The sequence below is a fragment of the Citrus sinensis genome, chromosome 6 (assembly GCF_022201045.2).
Source record: "Citrus sinensis cultivar Valencia sweet orange chromosome 6, DVS_A1.0, whole genome shotgun sequence".
NCBI classification, from domain to species: domain Eukaryota; kingdom Viridiplantae; phylum Streptophyta; class Magnoliopsida; order Sapindales; family Rutaceae; genus Citrus; species Citrus sinensis.
The window spans coordinates 6548553-6564672 of NC_068561.1; the positions used below are offsets into that span (position 1 = coordinate 6548553).

General features: G+C 32.0%; 1 pseudogene; it reads left to right on the forward strand.

Moving 5' to 3' along the window:
- The first annotated feature begins 388 nt into the window (after nucleotides 1-388).
- Nucleotides 389-6356, forward strand: LOC102608884 (PTI1-like tyrosine-protein kinase 3; annotated as a pseudogene).
- The last annotated feature ends 9764 nt before the right edge of the window (nucleotides 6357-16120 follow it).

Below are 16120 nucleotides of genomic sequence, written 5' to 3' on the forward strand. Positions count from 1 at the left end.
ACCTTTTACTATTTTGCATGCGAATTGCGTTGTTATTCATCATGATGTCTTTTGTCTTGTCTCGTCTCGTCTTAATAGTAGTAGCGGTCTTGATTTGGATCTTCAGGATGTTTTATAGTATTTCATCTTTTACAAAATTTCAGACAAAATTATGCCAATTTTCTTACTTTTCTACCCTGTTCCCTGATTAATTTTCTCGTTTCTTGTAGCTTTCGTGCTTGTGTTTGTTTTGCAAGAAAGTTGTGAGAAAACTTGGTGAATAGTGGTGCGATGAATTTATAGGGGACATAATGAAACTTTTGAGCTCTTTGGATGTGCGGTTTGATTTTGAATGATTATTCTACTTAGTAATCAATTCTAATTACATTTGGTCGAGATTTTTAATGAAATGGCAAAAGCTGAAGAAATTGGAAGCAGAGAAGCTGAAAATCATGTCTCTGTGCAAGTGAGTAATTTTCCAAAAGATCTCTACTGCTTGCTTTGCTTATGGCTTTAATGCATGCGCTCGAACATGGACTAAATATCGATCCACGCCTGGATTTACCATTGTATTCGCTGGGTTTCGTTGGGTTGACCCGACCCAAAACCAATGTGAAATTGGTTAGAGAGTTTAAGTATTGGCAATTTTTTTTTGAAGTCTTTAAAAATCTTTTTGTATATTTTACAATTTTAGATTTGTACGGGATTTAAATAATAGTAACACATTTAGAGTTAGTATGAATCTAACTGGTGAGTTCATAACGAATCAATAGTGTGTTCGTAGCGATGGCAATGGGTCGAGTCAGGCCTGATCATTGAAATGAATTTCCAGCATTAACTTACCCTATTTTCCTCTAGGTTATTAGTTTTATGTGTGGTTTATAAATTTTTTATTTTATTTTACACACTTAATATCAATTTACAAGTTTTATTTATTTTTCTAGACTTTTTTTTTTACAATTCTTATGACCAATTTACCGTTCCAACATTAGTTTACCATTTTTACTTTAAATTTACGAGTCCTGTGGTTTACAAATTTTTTGTTTCCTTTTACATTTAATATTAATTTACAAATTTTAAGTAATTTTTCAAAACTTTTTTTTAACAATTGCGAAGGTCAATTTACCATTTCAACATTAATTTACCTATTTTTTTTCTTCAATTCACTTGTCCTATCTGTGCTTTACAAAATTTTTGTTTCATTTTACACTAAATGTCAATTCACAAGTTTTATGTCATTTTTCTAAATTTTTGTTTTGTTTACAATTCTAAAGACCAATTTACCACTCGAACATTAATTTACTCTTGTTCTTTCAATTTACTAGTCTTATATGTAATTTACAATTTTTTGTTTCATTTCACATTTAATGTCAATTTACAAGTTTTATGACACGTTCCTAATTTTTTGTTTTTTTTATAATTTTAATGGTCAATTTACCACTTCAACATTAATTTACCACTTTTTCCTTCAATTTACTAGTCCTATGTGCACTTTACAAAGTTTTTGTTTCATTTCACACTTAATGTCAATTTACAAGTTTTATATTATTTTTCTAAGTTTTTGTTCTTTTTATGGTTCTAAAGATCAATTTATCTCTAACATTAATTTACTACTTTTTCGTTCAATCCACTAGTTCTATGTGTAAATTAGAAATATTTTATCTTATTTCACACTTAATCATAATTTATTTTCATTAGTTTAGTTCAGTTGCTCAATCCAAACCTAATGTGAAATTAGTTAGAGTGTTGGACTATTGCCTATTGGCATCCTTTTGAAAGTCTTCCAAAACCTTTTTTGTGTATTTTACAATTTTAGATAGTATCAAATTAAAATAATAGTAACAAATTTATAGTAAGCATGAACCTAACTGTTGAATACTTGATGGATCTACAGTTTATATCAATGCATCTTAATTTATATTTTTATTTATCTAAAGTGGGTAAGGATCATTAATTTTTTTTTTTTAGTTTGGATATTTAGCCAAAAAACATAAATACATGATGGATTTGGAAAAAAGAAATCATATCATACAAATTCTTGTACAAACTTATTTTCTACAAACTGATGTAACATATATTATTTGGTTAGATTAAATAGCTCCTAGCTCGCATTATTTATTTTTATTTTTTTGTACGTTCATTCAATCAATGAATTTACACCACACCAACTTATATAAAATAAGTTTATACAAGAGTTTATAACTCTATCATCACTCTTCAAGCATTCTTAGGTGAAAGCAATAAGAATGACCTATATACAAAGATACTATTCAATTCAAAACAGTTCAATATGTTCAAAAATGTCCCTTTATTCACTATAAGAAAACTAGCAATAGATGACAGACACTTTGTGATGGAAATGACGTACGTCATAAAAATATGATAGAGTCGTGATAGATTTTGTGTCTATCAAGTATTCATGATGGACTCATGATAGCAATTATGTCAATAATATATGACGACTTTGTGATAGAATATATTACATCAAGAATTCATGATAGAATTTTAATGTTGACTTCATTTTGGAGCTTTTTTTACTGAAATTTTTGGCATTATTTGAAATAAAATATTATATGAATCAAGAAACGTTGTCGTTTCACTTAAGTTGGAACGATAATATTTTGCTTATAAAATGTTAAATATTTAAAAAATTTTATTATAAAATAAAAAACAAGCTATTAAAATAAAAATAAAAAGTTAAAATTAAATAGAAACCCTCGATTTTTTTTCTAAGTGTTGAGGTTCCCACCCATTCTCACACCAAACTCTTCTCTCATAAAACCACCTGAAACCTTAGCCTCCTTACAGCCACTCTCAATCGACCTAGGTAGATACTCACATCCATAGCCACCATGGCGGAAGCGTTCGAATTGGGCTGCATTTCTTGATGCAGCGAAAGCGTGGCGGTGCTCATGGCTCTACTAGTTGCATGTGAGGTTCCAGCGCGAGCTGACGGCATGTGATGACCACAAAAAGAAGCAGTACAGTGGCAATAAAGCGTGTTTCATGCTGGTTACAGTTGTCACAGACTAGAGGCATGAGCTTCCAATGGGCAATTTTAAATATTTTTTCTTTAATTCTTATTTTTTTATCTTATTTTTTTTAAATTTTTATCTTATTTTGGTGAGTGTTTGAGATTTATGGTTTGGATTTGTGCTGTTATGTGTCACTTTTAGTAACTACTCTACTAAGGACCTTAGTTTTTCTAGGAGAAGTTTTGCTTTGAAAGCTTCTGGTGCATTTCTAATGTCGTTGGAGCTATTCTTCTTGCTTTGACAGCTTTTTCGTAATTTATATTCTCTTTGTTAGGTTGTGAGTGATAGCAAAATGTTCCGAGTTCATGTTGTATTTTTGGGGCATCCTCTACTGGAGGGGTTTCAAATGACATTTTCATTCTTTCTTTTTATTTTTGCCTTCCATCTTTGTCTATCTGAATACTATAAAGTTGCGGTTATGTTCTGCTTTTTCATTTCATTTTTGCAAATTTTTGTTGCAATGATGTTGGAATGTTTGTAGTTTATGTAGAGTATCCAGACTCTGCTATTTGGGGTCTCTGTAATGTGTTTCTTTTCCCCCTTACCTCTCTTTATTAATGGGTTGTGAATGGTATATTTAGAACTTAGTTGCCCCCCCCTCCCCCCCAATTTTCTGAAACGAAATACCCTTTTGCAGCAATTTTGAATGTCAAATTAACGCTTTATGGTTATACATCATTTTACTGTCAAATCTTTTTCTCATTTTGAATGTTAGCTTATGATTAATTTGTTTAATTGTTCGGTTGTGGTGCGGAATTTCGTGTGTAACGTGTGCAGGCACATGCACCTTCTCCAGGTTACTTTGTGTGATTGGATAAAGGTCCTGAAGACGATCTCTATTTGAAAAAGATTGTTAAGATGCGTCGCTGGCTCATTGTACTTGTCAAGTAGAGGAGTCTTATCCATCTCATGAAAATGAGTGCCTGAAAAGCCCAAAGAATTATCCAGATGGTATGTTTCTTTGGCCTTGTTGTCTCGATTTATTCTTGAATAGTGAAGCAGCTTTTGAATAGATGTAATACTCTGAATTCCTTGTTTATAGCATCACTTTTAATTGGTCTTGCAATTATATTTGGGTACATTTAATAATTTGTAATGATTCTGAACTTTTAACTATTTTATATTTAGATAGAACGATTTGGACATGGCTTTGATCTCGCATTTTACAGCTTAATAAGATAAATTAAAATTCATATTTATGATAGGAAATTCTTGATAATTTTAGCACTTGATTTTTAATATTATGTTGGACAATTGCTAGAGATGAGAAAAAGTTGGTTATGATAGTTGTTTTGATGATAAGATGGGTACTGATGTCAAGGATTCAGCAATTAATACCTTTTACTTTTCCTCATTTGTGGCTGCGCTTAAACTGAAATTCAAAATTGTTTTGTGAGAGCTTATTGCAGTAGATATTCTATTCTTTTTGCAGAAAATTGATATATCATTTGATTAGCAGAAACTAGTTTCATTGTGACTCTAAGTATATATTTACTATTGTAATTAAGTTTATTTTCACATAAGGCCTTCAAAAATAGCTATTGGCATAATTTCATATGGTTAAAAGGATATGAATAGATTTCTTATTTATGAATAAAGGCATACATCTGTAACTAGGTTCAATTGTTTTTCCACGCTTGTCCTATCTCAATCATTTTTCCACATTTTAAGGCACCACAAAAAGGTCCCAGCTCCTGTGAAACCTGAAGTGCAGAAGGCAGTGCCACCTATTGAAGTGCCTGCATTGCCTTTGGATGAACTGAAAGAAAAGACGGACAATTTGGATCAAAGGCATTGATTGGTGAGGGATCATATGGAAGGGTGTATTATGCAAACTTAGAAAATGGCAAAGCAGTGGCTGTTAAAAAGCTTGATGTTTCCTCTGAGCCTGAGTCAAATGTTGAATTTTTGACTCAGGTATATTTGAAACTTCATAGAAGCATATTGTTTTTATTATTGCTTTGTTGTTATTGATAGCTGAATTTACGTTTTTAATGCATATGTTTTTGTCCCGCTATTTTATATCAGGTTTCAATTGTTTAAAGATTGAAGCATGAAAATCTTGTCGAGTTGCTTGGTTACTGTGTTGAAGGAAATCTCCGTGTTCTTGCTTATGAATTTGCTACAATGGGATCTCTTGATTAGGAGATAGGATGAGCTGATTTGGATTATACATGTAATTACATGCAAAAAAGGAGTTCAAGGAGCACAACCAAGTCCAGTGCTTGACTGGATGACACGGGTTAGAATCGTAGTTGATGCATTAAGGGGTTTGGAGTACTTGCATGAGAAGGTTCAACCTTCAATAATACAAAGAGATATCAGATCTAGCAATGTCCTTTTCTTCTAAGATTTCAAAGCAAAGATTGCAGATTTTAACCTTTCAAATCAGGCCCCTAATATGGCAGCTCGCCTTCATTCTACTCGAGTTTTGGGAACCTTTAGTTATCACGCTCCAGAGTAATGCTTCTGAAAATCTTCTATCCTATTTATTCGTTTTCTCTGTTCTTAATTCATTATTTCCTTGTTTGATGATTGGTTTGGTTCAGTACTTCTAACTATCAAAGATAATGCAATTACTACTGACAAATTTCTATATACCATATGACCTTGATTGATCCCAAACTTGTGACTTTGACTTTTATCCTATCCAAAATGACACTAAGTAAATGTAAAACAGTAAATTTTAAGAATGGATAATGTTCTGTTGAACTAGAATGATTTTTAAGAATGGGTACTGTCTACTGAACCAGAATGGTTTTTAGGAATGAGTTATGTTCTATTGAATTAGACTGCTCTGTCAGAGATGGTTTATAACGAAATAAAATATATTGATGTTTCTGAGATTTTAATCCCTTTATAATGGTTGTTGTTAAGGATTGTAGTGTAGATGTTATGCATTTGATAACATTGGGAATTTTGATTGACTTTGTATAGATTTATTTGCTGGTTTGGTTTGGAATGTTGCTGGGTATGTGGCTGGAATTAGAGTGCTATTAGAAGATGGTGGGTTGCTGGGTATGGGTTGGAGTGTTGCTGAGTGTCTGCATTGGAGTGTTAGAGTGTGGTTGTTGGAGTATTCCCACTGGAAGAGGGCATTACTGCTCGAAGTCAAGCTTAAAGTCTTGCTATTGGAATATTTCCGTTAATCTTTAGAAGTTTTGTGGCTTGGTTTATGGGATTATAACTTAACTGTGTTGTTTTATATTTGGGATTTTTTTAATTTAAGATGTTTTATTATGTATTCATGGTGATTACATTGGATACTATATGTATCTCTTTTGAATTAGTTGGATTGAATGGATTTTAATTAATATTATTTGTTTTTAGTTTTTGTTCCCATATTCATTTTATCAATTAATTAAATCTGTAAACAGGAATTGATTAATAAATTATAATTATAATATAATTTTTTTTAAAATATAACTCTATGACGGAAATATCCATCATAAAGTCTGTCACAAAAAATTTTCCGCCAAAATTTTAAAATGATAATTGAATTCCCACCAAAAATTTAAAAAAAGGCACGAAATTAAAAAAAATAATTTTAATTAAATTAATTTTATATTTAAATATTATGTGATGGATATATGACTGTGAAATACCATCATAAATTCATGATGAAAAAATATTCTATCATAAATTAGTGACAGTGACATAGATGACGGATGAACTGTCTGTCATGCGCCCTCTTTTATGATAGTTATTTTCCGTCATCTATTACCTGTTTTCTTATAGTGATTGAAGATAAAATTGAAAAAAAATTATTGAAATCAATAGCATAGAGGCACAAAAACTTTTATCCAAATGTTTTGCAAATTTTATTGAACTCGCAAGTACACAAATTTATTACAGAATAGATTAATGGTGACGAGTGGCGATCCCACGAGGAGGTGGATTTTAATTATGTGTAGAATTAATTTTCTAAGTGGGTGGTTGGATTTGTGGTGAAAGTGACTTAGCTTATCCTAAAATTTGAATTAAAACGGTGGGAATAAATTGAAGAGAAAATTATTAAAATTGAGTGCTTGGATATCTGGATCTGCATCAACATGCACCATAGATACACTGAGTAAATCATGGGGGAGCCCCCTTTTTATAGATACACTGAGTAAATCATGGCCATCGAATTAAAAATAATTTGGACGCTCAGGATTGTGCCACGTGTCAACAGTACGCGGTTTGCATAATGACGCGGTTTGAACAGTGAGGCGGCTAGAATAAGGACGCGGTTTGGTTGTAAATAATTTCGTGTATATGCATGTACCGTATGCACGATTTTTGGTCCACTAACATGCTGCCACGTCACTGATCAACAGTACATAAAAATTTTAGTCCAATAGAATCATGACACCTCATCAGTCAATGCCACGTCATTGGTCCGTATATGTGAACAGTGTCGTGAATAGTAACATGGACAATACCGTACATGTGGACAATGCCATTTTTCCTTTTATCCTCCTCCTAAGGTTTTCGACTGTCCTGAGTTCAAAAGTAATGTTCGTTTTGCTGTCTGATCTCTCGTTCATTGTGATGCCCCTAAAATACATAAAATACTTAATTATAATACAACACGCATAACTAAATCACAAGAGACTTAAATACATAAAAGTATGAAGGTTAGTGAGACTTGAAGTATAAAATGACGATTTTCTCTTTTATAAATATACACTTTCTAACACTCAACACCAAACTAGTGTGAACAAATTGATGTAGCATGAAGACACTAGCTGAAAAGTGATAATCATTATTTTTTTTTTTCAATTATGTGGATCCACGATAGTTTTTAGGGGTGTTTAGAATCCAATACGGTTTGCTTAATCAGTTTGATCCACAAAAATCTGATCTATAGATTGGTGGATTAGATTGAAATAAAAAAGCACTAAATAAAAAAATTAGTTTTATATTAGATTTTGATAATAATATAAAATAAAAAGGAACTAAATAAACAAAGTTAATTTTATATTAGATTTTTTAATTTAATTTTGAATTTGATTTGTGATAAAATTACTTGTGCATTGAATTTTTTATTTAATTATTTCGTGGATTGGACACAAATACAAATTTTTATCCACAAACCAATCCTTAAAATGGTGGATTGGGTCACATCTGCATCTAATCTATACATATATAGATTAGATTTGGATTAAATTTCACTAATTCGTGGATTAAATTGGATTGAAAATTTATAATTCACAAAATTATAGATCGAATATGGATTGATGCCCAATCCGCAAAATCTGATCTACGAACACACTTAATAGTTTTGTATATCCAATCTTCTTTGTGACCTCAACTGTACATATTTTGTGTACAAGGTGGTTGTGGTTCTATAGAAATTTTATGTGTATATATAGGTGTGTATAAAATATTTTATAATAAAATCATAAATCTATCAATTTTATCTGTGACTTATTTGAAAAAAAATAATGTTATAGCAATTATTACATCATTAACAACAAAAAATTGTTCAAAATAAAATTTTTTCTAAAACTACGTCGTTCCCTTTTTATATAATATTCATTTTTTTTCAAGTCAAAGGCAGTAAAAAAGGTATATCTCTCAAGTCTCAATGTCATCATAAAAGACGAGAAAAAGAAAATGAAAAACTAGAAAACACAATCCCTATTCTTCATTTCCAAATATGAATATCTCTCTCAATCAGTCAATTCTCTCAGTAAGCCTTAAGTAACTTGATTGAATTAGTTAGTAAGGTGAGCTTAATTGGTTCTTGAAATATTTTGTTTAGTTGTAATTGGTTTTTGAATGAAGATTATGAGGCTAAACTTAAATAAATACATATTAATTTTTTTTTGGGCAAAATAATTTGTAACATGTTCATGTGTATGAGTTAGATTTCAGTCTAATCTGTTGTGAACTTTCTAGCTTGCGATTGATAGAAACTTGGTTAATATTTCAAATCCAATTTATATTCTGAAGTTTTATTTCATTGATTAGTTTATTTTTTTGGGATAAGACAATGATTAGCTTTTTACCTAAAACAAAGTTTAGTTCAAGTCACAAATAGAAAGAAATTGATTTTCTTTTTTTCTAGATTACTGGATTACTATTATGCTTGTAATTTGGAAAAATTACTCAGTATGATGTCCTATTTGTATAATTAAGCTAATTCATGATATAAGCAGTGCAATTTCCTCATAAAATGTGGAAACACAATCATAATATTAATAAGGCATTCACCAAAAGAACAACTACATTAAAATCAGTCAGCAACTCCTCAATCCACTAATTGCCATGTGTAGATATCAATAGTCACTCCAATGAATGCTAAATTAATTAATATCACACGCTCTTACCAAGATGAAAGAAATATGCCCACAGCTTAGAAATAATATGATCTTAAGTCAAACAAAATGTTAGTCAACCCAATTTTTTTATTTTTTTATTTTTTTAATACACCACTACATTTTTTAAGCCCATATAACTTGCTTCTACTTCAAACTATAGATCCCTAAAATCAAGGACTTTTATTAGGACGTAACGTAGGCTAGGGACATGACTAACAAAGGAGGGGAAATAAGGAAAACAAAATATATGTTTGAGAAAAAGTAGAGATCTTTTGGAAATTACTGAAATAAAAGTTGTGCAACCCAAGAAGGGGGGGAGGTAAATTGGTATTTTAAAATTTATTCTAACAAAACCACACAACTATCCAATCTAATGCCTTAATAAATTCGAAAGCAATAAGTTTGATAAAAACACAATAATAAATGAGTAAGGGAAAAGAAAAACAAACACACGAATTTTTACGTGGTTCGGCAATCCCCGCCTACGTCCACGCCTCCAAGTGATCCAAGCTTGAGGATTTCACTATCCATGCCTTTTAAGGCTTCAAAAGCTTACAATTGACTTACAAGGTGTCAATGAACCTTTACAACAAAGAGATTATCTCACAATCTCTTCAATCAAGTGTCTCACATACTTAAACACTCACAAATTTTATGAGGAAATGAAAATTATAATAAAAACTCTCTTAAAGAGTAGATATACAAATTGAAGAACAAAAGATGATTCAATGTTTTTGATTTGCGAAAATGAGAGCCCAATATATGTTGTGTGCTTTTTTTATTTTCTTACTGGTGAGCTTGAAAATGAATTGGATTTAAGTTTATATAGTTTGATCTCAAAAACTAGCCATTATGCATATTTTGGTGATAACCGGCTTACCGTTTATGGAATTCAGTTAGCTGCTTTTATGTTACCGTTACAACAAACATTTGAATTTCAGAACATCCAGTATGCCGCTTACGAAATCCGGATAGCCGTTTATATTCTAGAAGCTTACTCCCAAAATCCGGTTAGCCGCTTGTTACAGTAACTGCTACAGTGAACTATTTTCTAAAATTATAGTTTGACCCTAAAATTTTATATAATTATATTATGGCCCAAAACTTTATGAATCTTTTCAGATAAGTCTAATTTTGGAATTTCTAAGTACTACTGTGTTAATCCCAAAACCTTCTAAAATTATGATATCACCCACAATATGTGAAATTATAGAATGACCCAAAATATTTAAATACCTTCAAATAGGTCTAAATCCGAAATTAAAAACAATATTTATTAAAATCAAAGATTGTAAAATTATTTCATTTTAGTCCACAACTTGAAAACAACTTAACTCCATAAAATCGTTTTCTTATTATAAAAGCACAATACATAAATTTTTTGTTCAACCAAAATATGTGATTTGTTATCATCAAAATTAACATTTATAGCCATATAGGCTAACAATTACAAGGTGCATTTCGCTTATTTATTATTATTGTTATTTTTTTCTATCTTTTTTTTTCTTTTTTTAAAACAATTTTTTTATGGCACAGCTTTACTGAACAAAATAATTATTTACATTTTTCTCAAACATGAATAGGTGATGGAACTTGTAAGACATCGAGTAATACTCCAAATCGGAGTAGGTCAAGATGATAAGTTGACAAAGAAAATGTCTTTTTTTTAAGGTTCAAAACGGTTAACTATGGATATTTCACAAAAATGATGGCTAGAAAGGCTCAAACGGGTCAAATATAGCCTTTCCATTGTCTTTTAGAGCTCTAAATAATCTTTCATATCTACTAGTTAGATGGACCTTCAGATGTACCAACATAGTTTTTTCTCTTTTTTTTTCTTAATTTTATTTAACCTTCTTTTTTTTAGAGGATTGACTCAAAGGAAATCTAGAGATCATGTATAAAATAATAAACTGCTAAGTTGTATGAAGAATGAGCAAAAAGGGTTACTTTCAAATAAAAATGACAGGCTCAAAAACTCACTTGGTATTCATTATGACATGTGCATTCCTTCAAGCAACTCATATTTGTCTCCGACATCAACATGTAGAGTAGCAAACATGGCGTAACATCACTTAAGATCAAAGATAATACAAATACTAAAATTTGAAAGTCATCATGTCATCCAATGTTACAAAAAATCACAAAATTGTTTTTTCAAACGACATTCTACCCCACAACCTATTCTAAATATGAAAAGAAAATATGCATGCAGAAGGGTGAAAATGATGCAGAAAAACTAATTAGAAAGGTTACACTTAAAATGATAGAAAAAGAAAATGTTTGAATTTTTTTTAACTAAGAAGATGCGTTTCTAGAGTCACTACACTCCATATTCAGTCATTTTCGAATAAAAAATTGGAAAGTGTATATTTATAAAGGAGAAATTAGAAAGAAGAAGTTAGAAAAAAATGATTGTCAAAACTTAATAAAGAAAAAGAAAATTTCTGGATCTTTTTTTAACTAAGAAGATGCGTTTTTAGAGTCACTATACTCCATATTCAGCCATCTTCAACACAAAAAGTTAGTCACGGTCAGTCTCTACAACAAAATATTAGTAAAAAACTTCACCAAGATTCCACAATTGTCTACTATTATTCCCTCCCCCCACCCAGAACGAAACATTGTCCTCAATATTTTAAACAAAAAAGTAGAGTTTAGAAGACATCACTTGAGTGGTGCAATACAAAAGAAAATATTTACAAGCGGAGAGTTAAATCTAATTTGTACTTTTTACTGCGGCTACTGTTACCATCATTATTTGGACACTCCAACATCAAGGTCTTGGGATTTGGCTCTGGTCGATAAGTTTATAACAGATCAAATAGCTCATTAGCAGTATGGGCACAAATGAAAATTTTTTTCGCTGTGGAAGGAATGAAATAATTTTTTATTGCATGGTTAAGAAATGCGATGAAGTAATCATAAAAGTTATTGACATTTAACCAACCGATAAGTTTCTGGTGAATGTGCAGATGGCCCCAAGATGCTACTGTGATAAGTGCCTCTAGAGTTGTAAGATCTCCTGATAGGAAAACAAAACCATCAGCATGATTTATTATTTAAGTTATTCTCTCTTGCATACCTGAGACGACTAACTCTTCTCCAGTCGGTGAGTCAGACAAACTTCTCAAAGGTTTTAGGGCTCTTGGGATGATGCCTAACACTTGGCTTCCTCTGACAAAAGCAGCTTCTTAGACCAATTTTGATAACCCTCGGTTACCTCCTCTATACACCAAGTGTAATTTTCTCTCTACTATACTTCGACCAAGATCTATGGTTGCCTCAATGAACTATTTAATTTTGCCATAATTAAATCCAGAAAGTACACAAATGTTCTTAAATTGTTTATTGGGAGTAGCTGCCATTGGGATACTTCTCAAAAAAAATTTGTGAGTGCTTAATAAAAAATCATATTTAAGAATCTTGGTGACAGTGGGTCACAGCTGTGTATGAGGTAGCATGTCTTTGTCAATTAACGCGTAAAACACATTGCTTAAGACTAAAAAAAGAAACAGTAAAAAGGAAAAAACAAACTATGATAAAATAAAATTATTAAAGACAATAATGCAAATGATAAAATAACAGTGAAGTAAAAGGATAGTTACTAGTAGTTGTGACTGTGGCTCACATCTTCCTCTGGTTTTACGTCCAGAAATGACTTGAACGCCCTCTATGGGTCGAGGATGGGTTTCCCATCCAGTTTTCTTATAAACTAGCAAATATAGTCGTTTATAGTCAGATTCCCGAGACTATATCGTGCACGCTCTTTCTGGAATAATGGTCATAACTAGAGAATTACTCCGTATACATATCCACTGGGATGCGTTTCAAGAGACAAAAGGATACCATCCAATGACTCTATATTCAAGCCATCCCTAATGAATTGAATCTTATCTTCCCTGTTATTAGACACCATTCCTAAAGAACATGGTTTTTTATCGCATATCATTCTGGCACACTTATGACAAGCAATAGAAAGTTTTCAAGCTCTTCGTTTTCTTGCGTAATTTCCTTTACCACAACTAGGCATGTATGTAATAAATTTAGGAGGCAACTCACTTGCCAATCGTACTTTGGCCTCGATTAACCAGCGGATGTTAGCAGGTATGTTTTTCCTCATAAGCAATCGCATGCGTTCGTACCGAGCTTTATAGATTGTGAGGAGGGCATTCTGAAGAAACGAAGGGAATCGATTGTGAAGCTTTGCTAAACTATCGTTTCTGTCCATACCTTCGTCTCAGAATATCAGGTATTATGGGAAACTGAGTAACGGACTTGATTGTCACGGAGTACTGTTATCCGCCACTTAACTGGGGTAACAAACTAAAACACACAAACAGAGTAACAAACTAAAACATAAAAAGAAAATTACAATCGTCCTCTTAATGAATTTACCTCAAGCTCCAACTGGATGTCGTAGATACCTCCCTTAATGTCTCTGAGTTATCTTTCTAAATCTTCAACATGAGATACTAACTCTGGTAGTTGTAGCTCCCAAATATGATGTGTTTGCAAAATCGTATCTGGCTTCTGAGATGAAATTTTACACATTGAAGTCGTCTGGAGTGAAAGATTTTCTTATAATTTGTTTGTTATGAAAGACTTTCATTCCCTGTTTGTAAATCTTGACATTTTCGTATGCATCATTGCGAATTTCTTCAAGTTCTACTAGTTGTAATATTCTTTCTGAGCTAGCTTGCTGCATGTCAAAGTTGAATTTCTTGATGGCCCAGTAGGCATGATGCTCGAGTTCCACAGGTAGGTGGCAAGTTTTTCCATACACTAGCCTGTAGGGTGACATCCCAATCGGGGTCTTGAAAGCCGTTCTATATGCCCATAATGCATCATCGAGTCTTAATGACCAATCTTTTCTGTCTGGCCTCACCGTCTTTTCGAATATACTTTTTTTCTCGATTGGAGATCTCAACTTGGCCACTGGTTTGAGGATGATATGGGGTCGCCACTTTATGAGTGATGGAATACTTTGTCAAGAGAGTTTTGAATGATTTATTGCAGAAGTGGGCATCATCATCACTGATTATTGCTCGAGGGAATCAAAAGCGTGAAACAATGTTGCTTTTCAAAAATCCTATCACCACATTGTGATCATTGGTTTTATATGGAATTGCTTCTATCCATTTTGATACGTAGTCAACAGCAATCAATATGTATTGATGGCTAAAAGAAGGGGGAAAGGGTCCCATGAAGTCGATATCCTACACATTAAAAATCTCAACCACTAAAATTGGATTTAGTGGCATCATATTCCTTCGTGTAATGCTCCCCATTCGTTGACACCTGTCACATGAAGAACAAAAAGTATAAGCATCTCGAAATATAGTTGGCCAATAGAAACCACATTGTAAAATTTTAGTAGTTGTTTTCTTAACGCTGAAATGGCCTCCACAAGCTTGTTCATGGTAGAACGAAATGATGTTTTGAAATTCACTTTATGAAACACATCGTCTGACAATGTGATCTGCACAATACTTGAACAAATAAGGATTATCCCAAAAGAAATTTTTTATTTCCGTAAAAAATTTGGCTTTGTCCTACTTAGTCCAATGCTCTGTAAGTTGATCTGTAACAAGATAATTAACTATATCAGCATACCATGGTAATACTTCTACACTCATCAATTGTTCATCTGAAAATGACTCATTCAATGGTAATGGTTTTGTAATTGTGTCAAAATGGAGACGAGAAAGATGGTTGGCCATAACATTTTCTGTGCCTTTCTTATATTTAATTCCAAGTCAAATTCCTGTAAAAGTAACACCTAACGAATTAGTCTACCTTTTGCATATTTCTTTGTGAGAAGATACTTAATAACAGTATGATTTGTGAATACAATTATTTTACAACCAGTTAGATAAGATCAAAATTTTTCTAATGTAAACACTACTGCTAGCATTTCTTTTTCAGTAGTTGAATAGTTCAAATGTGCATCATTCAATGTCATACTAGCATAGTAAATAATATGGAGAATTCGATCAATTATTTGTCCTAATACTACTCCTACTGCATAATTAGATGCATCACACATAAACTCAAATGGTAAGTTCCAGTTTGGGAGCTGAATGATGGGTGATGATGTAAACAATTGCTTTAGTTTTTCAAATGCCAAAAAACATGAATCATCAAAGATAAAAGGTACATCCTTAGCAAGTAGATGCATAAGGGTCTAGAAACTTTGCTAAAATCTTTAATGAAATGTCTATAAAAACCAGCATGCCTAAGGAAAAATCTTACTTCTCTGATTGTTTTAGGTGGAGGAAGATTGGAAATGAGATCTACCTTGACTTTATCAACCTCAATACCTTTGCTCGAAATGATGTGACCGAGAACAATACCTTGTTTTACCATAAAATGACACTTCTCCCAATTTAAGACCAAATTCTTCTCTATACATCTCTGCATAACTAGTGTTAGATGATGTAAACATTGATCGAATGAATCACCAAAGACAGAAAAGCCATCCATAAAGACTTCAAGGAATCGTTCAACCATATTAGAAAAAATGCTTAACATGCGTCGTTGAAATGTAGCAGGTGCATTACATAATCCAAATGGCTACCTCTTATATGCAAAAGTGCCAAAAGGGCAAGTGAAAGTGGTATTCTTTTGATCTTTTGGTGCTATGGGAATCTAATTATATCCTGAGTAGCCATCTAGAAAGCAATAAAATTCATGACCTGCTAATCTATCAAGCATTTGATTGATAAATGGTAAAGGAAAATGGTCTTTACGTGTGACAGAATTCAACTTTCTATAATCAATGTATACACGCCACCC